Source organism: Sminthopsis crassicaudata, chromosome 2 (assembly GCF_048593235.1).
Source record: "Sminthopsis crassicaudata isolate SCR6 chromosome 2, ASM4859323v1, whole genome shotgun sequence".
In the NCBI taxonomy this organism is placed as follows: domain Eukaryota; kingdom Metazoa; phylum Chordata; class Mammalia; order Dasyuromorphia; family Dasyuridae; genus Sminthopsis; species Sminthopsis crassicaudata.
The window spans coordinates 283,056,385-283,074,220 of record NC_133618.1 but is presented as its reverse complement, the minus strand read 5'-3'; positions in this window follow the sequence as shown (position 1 = coordinate 283,074,220).

The following is a 17,836-nucleotide window of genomic DNA, read 5'->3' as shown; positions in this document are numbered from 1 at the left end:
TTCTCTTTCATTCTCTCTCTCTGTCTCTCTCTCTCTCTCTCCTCCCATACATATACACACATATGCACACACACACACACACACACACACACACACATAATCTTCTGAAGGGAATTTTAGCAATTCCATTCATTAGTAGAAATATATCTGGCGCTACTTTCAAACATAAAAAGCAGATCACATAAATCTAAAAATTACTGTAAAATCTCAAAGTTTTTGGTGTTCATCTCAAATATTCTTATTGTCAAGTACAATAATGAATACAATACAATTTATACTTAGAGACTAACCCTGAGTGTATTTTAAAGCTAATTTTTTATGACTTGCAAAGACCTGAGCATTCAAATCATCTTACAAAAAGTAGGGTCTATTTTTTATTCACTGAAACACATAGTCCAATTAGGGGAAAAAACATTCTTTTATCAGGCAGCCATGTCATTTGTATTGTAGGAAGGTACTAGTGCTGACTAGAAAGCTAAGTAGTTCAGGGAATAGCAACAAATGATAATAGTCACATTTGATTTATTATCACATCTAAGCATCAGCAATAAAACCACCATGGATCACTACCCTTACCAATCAGTGAATATTGATTGGTTCTATTTCTCCTATTATTTCTTGATAATGACTTGCTATTGTCACTTTCACACATTATTAGCAAAGTGCCCCAGATAGAAAATCAATTTTTGATTAAATATTTTAGAGTACACCTAATGAAAATGTAAAGGTTGTGATAAGAATACACTAATGTGGTCAATTACGGTGTCTTTCTGGAAAGGGTATATCTATTGAGAAAAAATTGCAATAGTTTTCTGGTTTGGAAGAAAAAAGTGACATGGACTAAAAAATACTGGAAAGGCTCATCACCATTTTACCAAACCAATGAATTTATTCAGTTTATTTAGAATACAGAATTTCAGACATGAAAGAAACCTCATAGAAACTTAGTACTAGAACATAATATATACACGTATATATGCATAAACATACATTCATATACACATATATGTAATATACACATACACACTCTTTATATATGTATGTATGTTCACATACTAAATCAGCAGATTGATGTATAATTGCAGAGCACAGTAAAAACAATAGGCATTTTTAATCTAATTCAGTTTTACTGCTTGTATTATTAGACCAGTCTCTTGAATATACATGGAGGTTATTGACAATGATCTGTAATATTTTAGGATTTGATGCAATCAGCTTGCATATTATCAATAGGCAGATAATAATATAATAGTTATTATTATGATTATCATATAATATTATAGTTATTATTTATATAATATTTACTTTGTGCCAGACACTATTCTAAATGTAAAGCATGTCATTATATAATTTGTTCCTAACAACAACTCTAGATGAATGTTATTCTTACATACATTTTATAAGTGAAGAAACTTAGATAGTAATTAAATGACTTCGCCAAGATCTCATAGCCTGTAAGTGTCTGAAAACAGATTTAAACTCAGGTCTTTCTGATTCCAGGTCTAATACTATATAAAGAATAATTCCATTTGGACTTTGGATAAAATAGACTTATGGTTGTGACAATTATCTTTAGCCTCTTTTGGCAGTCTCCTCCATCTTTTTTATTATCAGAATTCCTTGAAAAACATCATATATTTCTTGCATGAAGAATTCTGTAATATAAAAATATGCATATTCTTTCTCTGAAATCTGTTCTCCCAAAATTTATTTATTATGTTAGGAAATGTCTAGCTTTCCTCTCAAATTTCTCCTTATTTATCAGAATCAGGTTTGGAATAGGAATCCCACTGATCACTTCCTCCTACTTTTTTATAGAATTCAAATATTAAATCAAGTGTATGAGCTTCTCTGTTTAGAAAAGAGACAGAGACAGAGAGTTCTAATAGATATTTCATCACTATTGTCACATGAACAAATGTCCCACTCTGAAATGCCACTTGAAAGATATTTAGTTCTTAAAAGCTAGGCCAACTTAACAGGTTCAAATAAGATAGAGACATTTTGCATACAGATCTGGTGACAAACTGTGTCCTCTCTGTAAGATCTATAAGATATTTTGCATACAGATCTGGTGACAAACTGTGTCCTTCTGTAATACAGAAAACAAATCATGAAATGTTTTGATTTTGTCTACTAAGAAAAAGTCAAAATGATAAACATCTGTTGTTCCTTTGGTACTGTCTTTCTTTTTCCTCAATCATAAATGGATGTACTTACTTTAAAATGTAGAAGGTTATTACAATCATTTACTACCATGTTTTGCTTGTCTACTTGTTCCATTGATACACTTTTCTATTTCTTAGCCAGTACCAAAGAGTTCTAATAATGACTGCCCTACAGTTTAAGATCTGGTTCAACTAACCCTCCTTCCTTTACATTTTTTTTTAATTAATTCCTTTAACATTTTTGACCTTTTGTTCTTCCAAATGATTTTTTCCCAGATCAATAAAATAATTTCAGCAATTTAATTGGAATAGCATTAAAGAAGTAGATTAGTTTAGGTACAATTGTGATTTTTATTATATTAGTTCTGCTTACCTATAACAATTAATATTTCTCCAGTTATTTAAATCTGACTTTGGATAAAAACTAACAGAAATACTTTAAAAGATTCATTCACTTAAATTATAGTTGTACTTTCCTGGAAAGTAATTATTTAAATATTATCAGAATATATAGCAGGGTTAGGTATTTTTTGGTGGGGGAAGGCAGCTAGAGGGATGGCTTGAATAGACACTGTTACATTACCCCTCAGTTATGAACTATTTAAACAAAGTCTGGCTCATGTTTTCTATAATATGAGTTAGACTTGGACCCATTCTTTTTCTGTACCTAACGTCTTCACCAAAATTACTTGGTGAAGTCATCAGGCACTCTTCCCTGGGATGTCAATAAGTTCTAACTAATCTAAGTGCCTTAAATTCTCAAATTTATAAGGTGGGTTTTAAGCCAGGTTAGAAACTTATCTATTTAAACTCAAAAAGGAATAAACACAAAAGAGAAGACTCAAAACTTAATCTCAGGCTTATCTAGATAAAATATGTGTTCTAGTTATCATCCAATTATGGCTGTAATCAATTTAGAGGATAAAAGAAGTTCCTCCTTCCTCTCCACTCTTGGAAAGATGACCCAAACTATCCTAATAGGATGGGAATCCAGAAAGGAAGTGAGCAATTAAGGGTAGGGTTAGTTTCTTTTAAATATCCATCTAGTCATCAACTCTGTGCTCAAAGATCTGTAAGGGAATGGACTCATTATCCCAAAGCACTAAATCCTGTTAGTACTGTACTGTTACATGGTTAGGAATGAACAGGAAGTTTTTCATCCCCATAAGAGCCTAGTGCTGAGGCATCATATTCCTGGAATTCTCAGAAATTTATAGGTATGATCCTGGGGTTTTATATAGTAGAAATTCAAATTCCATTAAATATGCAGTTATGGCTAAAGATTCTGAGGTATAAGTCTAGCTAACCGAAGCATCTGTAACTTCAAGGAAACAATGTAAAATCTCCCCTTTGCAAAGTGATCTCTTTTATCTGTCAATTATTCTAAAGAATTAATGGCTAATGTAAAATGACTTCCTAAAAATAGACTTTGTAAAGGGGAAAAGCATTGGACACAAGAAATAGTGGAAAGGATAGGAGCCTTGAAGAAGAACAGGAGTACAGAAGGGAAAATATTATCTTCTTTATATTCTCCCATGGCCTGGTCTTGCTACCTGTAGTATGCCAGGGGTACAAATACTTGAAAATGTTTTTGATTACAGATTAAATTAAGTAGAATTCTGCCCAAAGGGTTATAAAACTGTACATACCTTTTGATCCAATGATACCACTACTATCCAAAAAAGACTTTTTAAAAAGGGGAAAAGACCTATTTATAAAAAAAAATTTTTTTTGCAACTATTTTCTTGCATAGCTAAGAATTGGAAAGTGAGAGAATTCCCAACAATTTGGTAATGGTTGAATGATCTGTGATATATGATTGTAATGAAATATTATTGTGCTATAAGAAATTACAGGCAAGATGATCTCAGAAAACCTGGAAAGACTTACATGAACTGCTACAAAGTCAAGTGAGCAGAACCATGAAATTATAAACAGTAACAGCAATATTGTATGATGAAGAAAGATGACTGAGTTATTCTTAGCAATACAATGAACCAAGGCAACCTCATAAGACTCATGATGAAAAAATACCATCTGTCTCCAGAGAAAGAACTGATATTGTTTGAATGCAGATCAACACATATTATTTTTCACTTTCTTTTTTATGTCCAAGTCTTCTTGTAGAAAATTACTAATTGGAAATGTTTTACATTTTTGCATATATATAATCTATATCCAACTGTTTACTATCTCAGGGAGGGGGAAAAAAGAAGTGATAGATACAATTTGGAATTCAAAACTTTAAAAGAAGTGAATGTTAAAAAAATCTTTTGTACATGTAATTGGGGGAAAGTAAAATGTTATTTTTTTTAAAGGTTAAATTAAGGCTTTGGACAAATGCCGCCAAATGACTATTGAAATTCAAACACTGATGTGCTTTTCATTTATAAGTTCAGAAATTGGCCACAAGTACCTCTAATTTATGGCTTTAAAAAGGAATATGAATGCAGAGATTTATCAAAGACCTCATTCAACCCAATTCAAATTACTAGGAAAAGTTAAAAAAAAATCTGAATGGTTCTATTTCCTACAAAAATGTTTAATCTGATTTTGAATGATTATTCCCTAATATCTGATCAGACAAATAAATTTTTACTCCTATTACCATCATTTTCATCAAACATTTCTTCCTATATGTATTCATCCCATACCTTCCTCCTTTACTTCCTTTTAAAACATAATTCTATCCATCCATCATATTATTAACCATTATATATTTATATGTATAGATCACTCATATCAAATCTAACAAAAATCATTCTTCAACAATTCATCAAATGAAAGAATAGGAATTAAACATCATTGAACTTCATAATATTGAAAAGAACTTCAGGAAGACAACCATTCCATTCTCCTGTTTCTAAGCTCTATTTGTTTCTTTTTTTACTTTCTCAGGATAAATATAATATATTTGTCTAATTCTTTTAGGTATAGTACCTAGTGCAGCATCAGACAAAAAAAGTTCTTTTCATGTGTTTTGTGAGGATAGAGAACTTTTTTTTCTTTGATCAACATCCAGTTATTTCTTCTTGAATATAAAGCAACAAATCAGACTGAAATTTAATATGTGCTTCATTTGCATAAGATGCAATTAAAATAATATTTCAGGGTTCTTAGTTTATGCTCTGATTTGTATCATCCTGTGCCATTTTTTTTTTGCTTCTTTTCTCCCTACGGCCAAATAACTTTATGAATACTTAATCAGTTAATGGTTGTCTATTTCCCTCCCTATCTTACAGTCCAGGTAATGAAGTAAATGCATCAAAAGCAAACTAAGAAAAGGGTTCCCCTCAAACCTGACCAAGTCATTATTTCTGTTAAGTTCCCTCTTTTTACTTATATGTCCTTTATGTTTTCTTAGATAGACATTTGACCTTAAGCTTAATGGTTCTAAGCCTCAGGTCTTTTCAGTTGTTAATTAATGAAATTAGCTATTATAACTTTCAAGATCACTTCCAGATGCTATGAATCTATGATTGATTGAGTGGTCTTTGGTAAATCTATGACATCTAGTTTCCATTCTCTCATATCAGAGTTCTATTTCTCTTTACAACAATTCCATTACCTAATAGGTTTTCCTGGAGAATTTTCTAATATTTGTGTCTCATAATTTTGAATTATATCTTAACTTACCATGTAAAAATCACACAATTTTAGAGCTCAAAGGGAGCTTAAAGTTCACTTAATCTAACATTCCATGTGGAGTAATCATTTTGCAATGAATTAGACACCTGAGCAAAGAAAAAAAAAAAAGTGGGCAGACAAATCTTTAATAATGAATCTGTGTCATATTTGATTTAAAAATTGCATCAATTAGCCAAAAGTAAGGAAGATTGAGAAAAACAATCTTTAGAATTGTATGTTCTACAGTGTTATAGTATAAAGATAATAACCTTTAATATAAGCAGGGAGACATCTCCCATTCTACTGTTGTGCCACAGTTCCCTTTTATTGTCCTGACTCAGTTTCCCTAAATTGTTCTGCCTCACTTCCTTGAATTGTTCTGCCTTAATCTCCCTGGTTGCAACCCCCTTGTCTGCTCATTAGAACTGAAATAATTAGGGCTGTGGAGATCTGACATTCCAAAAGATAAAACTCCAGATGTCCTACCTCATACCTAATTGGTATTCTCTTCTATCTCTAAGTTCTAGACTTCCTCGATCTAGTTGGACACCTCCTAAGTCCTCCTGATGAGGGCAGGGTACCGAAGGAGAGGTGTGGCAGGAATGGGTGAGGGTTTCCTTGTTCTCCAAGGCATGAGTTCACAGAGAAGGAAATCTGGTAAACTCAAAGGAAGTGGTAAAAAGCTTTTTATTGTTAAAGAGACACCAAGAGAAAGACTTCCTTAGCAGGCAATATCATTCTTAAAAGAGAAGTGATTTTGCAAAGAGACATTTTTTTTGAAGACCGATTTTATACATGAGTCCAAGAATTTGAGTTTGTATATGAAAGGAGACATTTTCTGAAAACGCATCTTCCTGTCTCTAGAGGATGTAAGATCATTTGAGTATGTATAACTTTTTGTTGGTGATTTTACATAACTTTTACTCTCATCATCTCCCCCCTCAAGCAATAAGCACAAATTCTTTTGGGAAAAGGGTCGAAGGTCTCAGGTCTTCTATAGCTATTTCCCGCTGAAAAAATAGCCGTAGATCTTTTTATACAGCAAAACAACTGTTTGGTCATGTATATATATATTGTATTCAATTTATACTCTAACATCTTTAGCATGTATTGGTCGACCTGCTATCTGGAGGGGGGGAGGGGGGGAGGGGAAGGAGGGGAAAAATTGGAACAAATGGTTTGGCAATTGTCAATGCTGTAAAATTACCCATGCATATATCTGGTAAATAAAAAACTATTTTAAAAAATAGCCATAGAGCTGACTCTAATGGGAAGTTGTGCTTGGAGGAAAGAAACAAGATCTGAAAACAGCAGCTGCAGCATCCAGTGGATGTGAAGTTTGCACATCAGTTGTTTCAGGATCCCAAGGTCGCAAGAGAAGCTGGAAGTTTGCAGCTGGAAGCCCAGAGGAAACAAATCTCAGGAGCAATCTGAAAATGCAGGGACAAAATATAAGCAAAAAAAATTAGGCCACATCTGTGGGCCACCCTGGAGGTGGTGATGACACACCCAGCAATCTTGGACACCCCCATTCCCCGAAGAGTCCCCTAGTCTGACCAGAAAGTTGTTACTCCAATGGCCAGGGCCCACAGAGTAAGACCAGGAAAGCTGGAGAGAGAACAACAGGAGTAGAATCCTCATAATGAGGAAAGAAGGAGATTTGAGTGAGAGCCTTTTTTCTCCAGAGTTTTTCCAGGAGTCTTGCGGAACAGAAACTTCAGGTCCTCAATGGGCTCACAGGAGAACTCTGGGGTATCTGAAGAAGAGATAACAGAAGCAGCATTTTTAATTCTAGAAATATGAGGCTAGCTGGGGGATTCTTCCAGTTTAACTGCTGTTGGAGTGGTCAGAATGACCCTGAATGGCCCTTTCCACTTTACACCTAAAGATTTTTAAATACACCACATCACCTGGATTGACAGGAGATGGGATTTGGGTTGGAGCCTCCAAGGACCTAGGGAGGTGCTCATTTGCATATTCAGAGAACCCTTTTGAAATGCATCAAGCTGAGTAGCAATCTGAGTGATTCTGTTCTGCTCAGAATCCTGTAGGATGTCAGTGATTAAGAAAGGCCTCCCTTACAAAAGTTCAAAGGGACTCAGTTTAATTATCTCCAGGGGTGATTCTGACTCTAAGTAGCCCCAATGGCTTAATCCAGTCCTCTTCAGTCTCCAGGCAGAGTTTAGTAAGGACTCTCTTAAGCGTGTGGTTCATTTTCTCTACCTTCCCAGAGGCTTGAGGATGCCAGGCAGAGTGGAGATGATAAGAAATGTTAAGTGTCTTGGCTATGCCTTGGATTACCTGAGAAATGAAGGCCGGCTGATTATCACTCTGTAAAGAGCTGGACAAACCAAAATGCAGTGTGATCTCTTTCAGCAAGCACTTAGTCACTTCCTGAGCCTTCTCAGTCCTAGTAGGGAAAGCTTCCACCCAGTTAGTGAATGCATCAACAAATACCAGAAACAGCTTAAAACCTCTACAAAGGGGCATATGCGTGAAATCTATTTGCCAATCCTCACCAGGGTACATGCCTCTGCTCTGGATTGGCTTCAGGAGACATGGGGGCTTAACAGCTCCCTCAGGATTCACTTGGGCACAGATTGGGCAGGCTTGGCAAACTTGTCTGATCGTTTCTCCCAGCTTGTGGCCAATAAAAATGGGTTTCACCAGTGAATGGAGAGCATTTCTCCCCAGGTGCATGGCCTGATGGAGACCAGAGATCAGTTTCCACTGACTTGCCTCTGGGAATAAAAGTTGGTCTGAGGGCGTTTGAAATCAATCAGAGGGAGAAAGGGTGTACCCTCATTCCTTTACAAGAGGTTTTTCCTGTGTATTATAGGAAGGAGTAAAAGAATCAGGCAGCTGGGGAATTAAATTTTCCATCAGTGGCAAAAGAGCCGCAACTCTGGCAGCTGAATCTGCCAGCCTGTTTCCCTTAGCCTGAAGTGAATCTCCCTTCTGGTGTCTTTTACAAAATATGACTGAGACCTCTCTAGATTCACGGATAGCTTGCAATAGATGCAGAATTTCTCCCGCATGTTTAATGGTAGAGTTTTTCGCTGTCAACAAGCCCCTTTCTTTCCAAATAGTTTCATGAGCACGCAAAATATGTAAACCATATTTGGAGTCAGTGTAGATATTGATTCTCATCCCCTTCCCCAGTTCTAAAGCTCTGGTTAAGGCTATGAGCTCAGCCTTCTGAGCAGAAATCCCAAGAGGTAATGTCAGCCTCCAGAGTGCTATGACGAGACACCATAGCCTGCTTTTCTCTTCCCATTCTCAAGAAAGCCAGATCCATCTGTGAACCACTCCCCATCTGGGGTCTCAAGTGGGGTCCCTTAAATCAGATTTGCTAGAGTAGACAGAATCTATAACTTCCTTTAAATTATGGACAATCTCTCCTGGTTGAGAGACTTCAGGGAGAAGAGTGGCAGGATTTAAAGTTTGACAAGACTCAGAAAGATAGGTCAGAGCTATCTGCAAGAGAGCCTGGTATCTAGTAAGCCTCCCACTCCAGAGCCACTGACCTTTGGCTTCTGGAATGCTTTGGACTCTGTGAGGGGTTAAAACCTCTAATGGCTGACCCAGGGTCAGTTTGGAGGCTTCCTTAATAAGCAGTTCTGTGGCAGCCACTACTCTGAGACAACAAGGCCATCCTAGGGAAACCGAATCCAGCTTCTTTGGGAAATAAGCCACAGGCCTGAGATCAGGTCCTTGAGGCTGAATAAGGACACCCCAAAGCCTGCCCATGCCTCTCATCCACATACAGGATGAAAGGTTTCTGTAAGTCAGGCACAGCAAGGTCAGAGGCAGAGGTCAGTTTGGCTTTCAAGGCTTTTAAAAAGCCTTGAGCTTCTCAGGCCTCCATTCAAAAGGAAGATTGTCAGGACCTTGAATAGAATCATAGAGGGGTTTGGCAATAATCCCAAAATTGGGAATCCAGATCCTGCAGAAGCTGGCCATGCCTAGAAAGGTTCTCTTAGAATCAGGGTCTGGGAGATTTAAAATAGCCTGCTTCCACTCCTCAATTAGAGAGCGAGACGTGGGGATAAGATTGTGGCCCAAATATTTGACAGATTGGCAGGCAATGTGGGCCTTTGGTAGGGAGACCCTGTAACCTCTTGAGGCTAGAAGATTTAAGGTCTTTATGGCTGTTGTCAGGGACTCCTCTCTGGTCAGGCTGCAGAGTAAAGTATCATCTGCATATTGGATAAGACTGCTGCTGGTCAGCTCCAGTTCCCTTAAATCTTTAGCTAATGCTTGCCAGAACAGGTATGGGCTGGGCTGTCCCAGAAGCCTTGAGGCAGAACAGTCTAGATTAATTGGTGGGGGAATTCCCCTGGCTTAGCCCATTCAAAAGCAAAAAGGAACCTTGAGTTCGCATGTAAAGGAATGCAGAAAAAGCCATCTTTAAGGTCCAGGGTGGAGAACCATTGCATATTCCCTGGAATCTGTGTGAGAATTGTATAAGAATTGGGTACGTTGGAATGAATGAGAATAACAGCTTAATTAGTCACCCTAAGATCCAGCAGTAGGTGGTAATCTCCGTTTTTCTTCCTAATGGAAAGAATTGGATCACAGAGAGAATGGAAGGGGATCAGGAGGTTAAACTTAAGGAAATTTTACAGAAGCTGTAACCCTATCCTGTCTTCCTACTTAATCTGGTATTAATACCTATGAGGAAACACACTAGGATCCTGCAGCTTAATGAGGGCTGGGATGGAGTGTGTAGGTCTTCTGGAGATGCCCTGGTCCCACACAGAAGCATCTATTTTCTCCCAGATTTCACAGGGAATGTGTGGAGATCTGGAAAGGAACACAAAGAGATTATTTGAAGGTTTGAGCAGAGAGAATTGGGCTGCCAGCTTCACCATCAAGTCTCTCCCCATTAATGGATGGGGCAGGAAGCGATAATTAGAAAAGAATGTGGAAACAATAGGTCCCCAAAACTACAAAGCAGGGGGAGAGTTTCCATATAGTTACAATGTCTCCTGTCAATTCCCATCACTTTATGAAGGGAGGGGCGAGTGGGACCCGAATGCTCGAACAGAACAGAAAGAGAAATGAGATGAGCATACCTGCTACGTCCAAAGTTACCCTGGGCTCAGCATCACTGATGGAGGAAGGGAGGCCATAACCAAACCCAGGCCTGAAGGTCGAGACTGGGGGCCATGGCCCTCCCCTTCCCTGGACAGTCACTCTTCCAGTGTACTTCCTGTTTGCATCTAGAGCAAGGGCCTGGAGGCTGGCTCTTCAGAGGGCAATTTCTCATCCAGTGGCCTTGTTTATGGCACCTAAAGCACGAACCCTGGGGCCCCTTGGAAATAGTGATAGCCAGAATCTGGGCCTGCTCACTGTTCTTTGCTCTGACCTTTCGATTCTCCTCTTGGTCTCTGTTATTGAATACCCCAAAGGTGACTTCCAATAACTGAGTCATGGGAGTCTGTGGCCCTAGAGCCAATTTCTGTAACTTCTTTCTTATGTCTGGGGAAGACTAGTTGATAAAATGCATGCCAAAGACAGTGGTCCCCTCTGGAAAAGTGGGGTCCAGATTAGTGTATTTCCTAATGGAACCCTGAAAGAGGGCAGGGTTTTCCTCAGTTGCTTGGGTGATCTCTCTAAGCTTATCATAATTCACCTGCTTTTTAATCCCCTTTTTCATGCCCTCAATAAGGCAGATTAGAAGATGATCCCTCTTGTCTCTATCCCTGTTCCCCTCCTGATAGTTCCACCTGTGGTCTGGGAGGGGCACGGCTATGGCCCTTGCTTAGTATCTACCAGGGGAATTGGCAGCCATGTCATCTCCAAACTTCTGGGCCAGTACGAGATCCTCTTTTTCTCCTCTATGGTACAACAAGAGGAGATAATGATATTAATATCTCCCTAGAACAGATCGTACTGGAGGGCAATGGCTTTGAATCCCTCAATATACTTAATGGGATTCTTTGACTTTCTGCCCAGTTTCTCCTTAATTTGGGAAAGATCCAACATGGAGAAGGGCATCTGCACTCTAAGAGTTCCCCCCATCCAAGGGTCAGCCACTTCCCTCAAGAGGCAGAGCTTAGAGGAGGTAGCCAAATCAAAGTCCTGAGCTGCAGCTGTGGCAGAATCAGGCTATGGGAAGGCTTGGTAGCAGGGCAGCCTGAGAAGGAGGTGGGAGGAAGCAGGAAGAGAAGGAAGTGAGTCTCCTTGTCTGAGAATGACTAAGCAATGGGGTAGACCCAGAGTCTGGCTCTGGGAGGGAGGTTAGTTGGATAGCGTGGGATCCAAGGTCCCCCTTCTGATAAGGGGGAGGCGATTTGGGAGCATCCTGCTGAGGGTCGCAGTGGGGGGAGGGAGGCAGATGCTCCACAAAAGAGTGGAAATGAAGAGGTCATTCAGGGGATCAGTGTCAATCTCCAGTTCCCCCTCAGTAAACTTAACTAGCAACATTCTGCAATTTAACCTCAATTTAGGATCCTGAGACAGACCCATGAAGGCCGGAACATAGGGAACCTCAGTCCATTTACTCTGTGTTCTGCAAAATAAGTCCAGTTCCCTAATAGTAGTGATATTGATTGAGCCATTAATTGGTCATACTTCCTGGTTGTCTAAATTATATTGTGAACAGACAGTATTGCAAAAATGGATGAGCTTTTTCGATTTTAAATCTCTCAAGCTAAATTTGTCCCTATGTCTTAAGAGACAGCCTAAGGGAGAATCTCTAGGAATGGAGGAAGGAAGCTGACCCATCCTGCCACAAGACCCAAGCTTTCCAATTATATAGCTGTCATCTGCTTTAGGCATCCCGAGAAAGACAGAAAGATGTGACAAAAGTTCTCCTTAGTAAGAGGGCTATTTGTCACCCCACAGAAATTTGTCTGTCCAAGCATCCTTAGAGAAACAAGTCTGCCCAAGCACAAGGTCTGAACAGCTACATGTGTGTGCCCTTAGGGAATTCAAGCTGTCCTTCCACTATAGAAGGGGGATATGGTGGGCTTACCACAGTGGGAAAAACCCTCATGGACGAAAATCTCGTGGAAGGGCCACCAAAATAATGAGGGCAGGGTACCAAAGGAGAGGTGTGGCAGAAATGGGTGAAGGTTTCCTTGTTCTCCAAGGCTCAAGTTCGAAGTGAAGGAAATTCACTAAACTCAAAGGCTATGGTAAAAAGCTTTTTATTGTTAGAGACACCAAGAGAAAGACTTGCTTCATGGGCAGTATCATTCTCAAGAGAGAAGTGATTTTGCAAAAACATTTTCTGAAGACCTATTTTATACATGAATCTAAGAACTGACATTCTGTATGCAAGACCTTTTGAGTTTGTATATGAAAGGAGACATATTCTAAAGATTCATCTTCCTGTCTCCAGAGGATGTAAAACCATTTGAATTTGTATATGAAAAGAGACATTTTCTGAACACTCATCTTCCTGTCTCCAGAGGATGTAAGACCATTTGAGTTTCTGTAACTTTTTGTTGATGATTTTATATAACTTTATGGGGCTGTCACAGGCCAGAGTTTCTCATCAATCCCAATTAGTAAGAATTTATGGTTCTATCCTCCAACCTGTCAGAACCAAATTGATGGTCCTTTCTTGGAGACTCCCAGTCACCAGTTTGGATTCCTTCCCCACCTCCCCTGCCTTGGACTCTAAAAGCCACATGTATATATATTTCATGGGAAACTCACATTCCCAGCTGGATGCTTTGAGACACCAGTCCTGGGGACTACCTGCCCCCAACACAATCTCTCCCTCTCAAATAAAATATTAAAAACTCTCTAAACTCTCTCTTGCTTCAGTTTCTCCCGCATTATATTTTGAGGCCACCATGAGATGAGATCTGAGAGCAGGATTAGAGATTGGAGAACAGCAAGTCTTGACAGGGAGCCTTGAGTTGGCTGGTCCTGGAATCTTTTAGGGAATCCAGCATCTGATTTCTTCCAGAATTCCTTGGAAAGACTAGTTCCACCCGCAGCAAGAACTCACCACCAACACCCCTATTGGCCAAAATGGAGAATCTGGTTTGAAACCCCTGCAGGGTAAGTTTTCTGTCTGGTCTGATTGCTAACAAATCTGGGTCCCCAGAAAAAGTTGTGCTGATGAACCATATAACTCGGAAATGCTGATGGGATGCCATAGGGCACTATCTTGTCTGGATGCCCTTGGACACATCTGGGTGCCATTAGACCCAATTTGGTTCTGGGTATTTTTTTTTACATCTGGGCACTCTCCACTTTTATAGAGAGTGCACCAGAGTGGAGTTTGGAAGCCTATTTAAAAGGCTCAATTTGGGTGTCTAAGAAGGAGAGATTGTCCATCTGAAAACTCCCCTCATAGCATTCTTGAGATATCAGGAATTTGTCCTTAGCTTGTATTTGTTAAATGTTGTGTCTGTGTGATCTGTGTTTGTGACTTGTCTGTCTGTTTTGTTGATTTAAGAGCTCTGTTAAATTTTAAGAACTGTGATTGAGAAATTGGGAAAATTTGGGAATTAATCATTTCAATGTTGCAAATGTGTTTAGCCTAAACTTGGCCTGGGCTGGGCAATTAAAGCCTCTAGAGGACAAAGGAGTTTATGCTAAATTGCTTTGAAAGCTCAGATGGGAAAAGGTTTAAGTGAGGGGAAAAAAATGCATCTTTTTGGGTGCTTTAAAATGGTACTAATTCTGAAATTGTGGGAAATAATTTTACTGTTGCCTTGTGCATGCTAGATTTATTCTGGATATAAGATCTTGGAATTTGTTTGAATATTGAAATATTTGATACTGAAGGGAAAACCTTTTTTTTTTTTTTTTTTTTAAAGCTGTATTTGATTGAGTTTAACAATGGCTTGTTACAGTGAAGTTCTGTTAACTTGCCTGAGGTGGTCACCTGCCTCTAATTAAAGTATATTACTTTCTGAAACAAATTGGGTAATTTGTAAACATTATAAGTTGTGCTTTTCTGGACATATGTAGGTTTTATGGAGTTATTTTGCTATTCATTGTATTGCAAATCTTAAAAGTTTTGAAAAGAGAGGAAGGAAGGAATTGGTTGGGAAGAACAGTCACAGAGAGACAGAGATGGAATGTGTTTTCGAGGAGCAAAACAATTGAAGGTTTGGATGATTTCAGGAAAAGAAAGAGACAAGGTTTTTTTTTTAATAGTTTTTATTTACCAGATATATGCATGGGTAATTTTACAACACTGACAATTGCCAAACCATTTGTTCCAATTTTTCCCCTACTCCCCCCCCCCCCATGACAGGTCGACCAATACATGTTAAATATGTTAGAGTATAAATTAAATACAATATATGTATACATGACCAGACAGTTGTTTTGCTGAACAAAAAGAATCAGACTTTGAAATAGTGTACATTTAGCCTGTGAAGGAAATCCAAAATGCAGGCGGACAAAATTAGAGGGATTGGAAATTCTATGTAGTGCTTCATAGTCATCTCCCAGAGTTCTTTCGCTGGGTGTAGCTGGTTCAGTTCATTGCTGCTCTATTGGAACTGATTTGGTTCATCTCATTGTTGGAGAGGGCCACGTCCATCAGAATTGATCATCATATATTATTGTTGTTGAAGTATATAATGATCTCCTGGTCCTGCTCATTTCACTCAGTATCAGTTCATGTAATTCTCTTCAGGCCTTTCTGAAATCATCCTGTTGGTCATTTCTTACAGAACAATAATATTCCATAATATTCATATACCAAAATTTATTCAGCCAATCTCCAATTGATGGGTATCCTCGCACTTTCCAGTTTCTGGCCACCACAAAGAGGGCTGCCACAAACATTCTTGCACATACAGGTCCTTTCCCTTCTTTAAGATCTCTTTGGTATATAAGCCCAGTAGCAATGCTGCTGGATCTAAGGGTATACACAGTTTGATAACTTTTTGAGCATAGTTCCAAATTGCTCTCCAGAATGGCTGGATGTATTTGCAGTTCCACCAACAATGTATCAGTGTCCCTATTTTCCCACATCCCCTCCAACATTCTGCATTACCTTTCCCTGCCATTCTAGTCAATCTGACAGGTGTGTAGTGGTATCTCAGAATTGTCTTAATTTGCATTTCTCTAATTATTAATGATTTGGAGCATCTTTTCATATGACTAGAAATAGTTTCAGTTTCTTTATCCAAGAATTGTCTGTTTATATCCTTTGACCATTTATCAATTGGAGATTGGCTTAATTTCTTATATATTAGAGTCAATTCTCTATATATTTTAGAAATGAGGAGAGGCAAGTTTTTAAATGAAAGGATGGAAAAATATTGAGTAGGGGTGGGGGAAGGAAGCGCAGAAGGGCAGCCTTGGAAAGAGTTTTTGTCAAGGTGATAAACTAATTCCCCTTCCCCCACTAAGTGTGTTCCAGCCATTTTTTTGTTTTTTTATTGTTTTTATCAAATTGAAGCTGCTTGGCCCTCTGCTGAAAAGAGTAAATTGTCATTTAAAGAAACAGGCCTACTTTTAAGTCAATTGACTGAATGTTTCTTTAGATACATAATGGTTTCCTTGTTTAAGGAATATGGTCATAAATGTGATCTATAATTTGGTCTTTCAGATCCTTTTATATAGTTTTAGGATATTCTGCATAGGATAATCTGTATAAGTTTTAATTGATTGTATCTTGAGATTATGCCTATTATTTAAAGGGCCTCTGAAAATAATAGTTTTTTTTTTCCTTTGTCCTTTTGAAAATGTTTCTGTTATGGACAATATGCAATTTGGAATTTCTCTATGTATTGAATATTTTAAAGCAACATGATTTGCATAATGTTCAACTTATGAAACCATCTACTTGGTTATGTAAGATAATTGTGTGAATTTACTGGGATAAATTGCTTACTGTTTTCATTATAAGGTCATGGTAAATACAAGTTTGGGATCTATCTGAAACTTTGGTTAATGAAATTTGTTATTGGAGGCAAACTTTCTTGGGCTTATAGTTAATATTATTTGGGATTTTTAAAACTCCATTGGAACAATTAACTGAAATAAAACTGAGTTAAGGCTATTTTATCCTGCATGTGTTGACAGATCAGTTTTGACCATTTATATTATGTAAATGTCCCTGAATTTTTTTCTTCTTGTGACTGATTTCTATGATCAGAACGATAGGTAATAAGAACTGTTAATGCAATTCAATTATGTCATACCTTGCTATTTCCCATTTGATTATATTTAATCATTATATCCTAAATACTTAGGCAAATGAGTATTTACCCTGGTCATCTATCTATTACTGGATATTTGTGTCTGTGGATATTCAGGTTTTTAAAATATTTCTAAATAATGAGAGGACAATTAGCACAGTGGTCTGTGAAGCCTAACTTCTATTTATTGGGACTATAGCTGTCTGCCTGTCCTGTGAAGCAAACTTGTTCCTTCACATAGGAACTGCTGGCCAATCTATACTGGCCTCCCCACATTTTGTAGCAGTTCCAGACTGTTCTAATATTTATCTGTTAGATTTGTTTTTTGTTCCAGATTTTGGTCACATTACAGCTGTATTGACCTGCTTTTGGGACCTGGATCAGCCTATTGATCATTTTCAGCACACCACACCCATTCCCCTGCTTGTACTGAGAGCCAGTTCTTCACCCTTTATCAGCATGAAGCAGTTTTTGAATGAAGGATGCTTCCTGCCTCTGATAGACTGATATGGGATTGGAATTTGAAATGGTTGATGAATGACTGTTAAACCTGACTAGATCATCTATTACTGTGTGTTTAAGATTTGGCATGGAAATTTTTAAAATTGGTAACTGTTGTTATTAAGGAAGTTATACTATGCTTATAATATCTTTGTTCACTTCAGAATATGTAATTGTATGAGGGATTTTTTTTAGGAAACTCCTCCTGTACTAGTTTATAATGTATAGGAACTTTAATTTACTCTTGGGATTTATATGTGAGATGGTTATTTGACAATTTATTTACTTTTTTTTTTTGATGATTCCTTTCCATGAGAACAAAAAGAGAGGAAGAGATAAGGAACTAGGGAAACTGGATTTTTCTCAAAACACCTAAAAGAGTGGGAACCCTTAGTTTTCTGTTCACTTTGC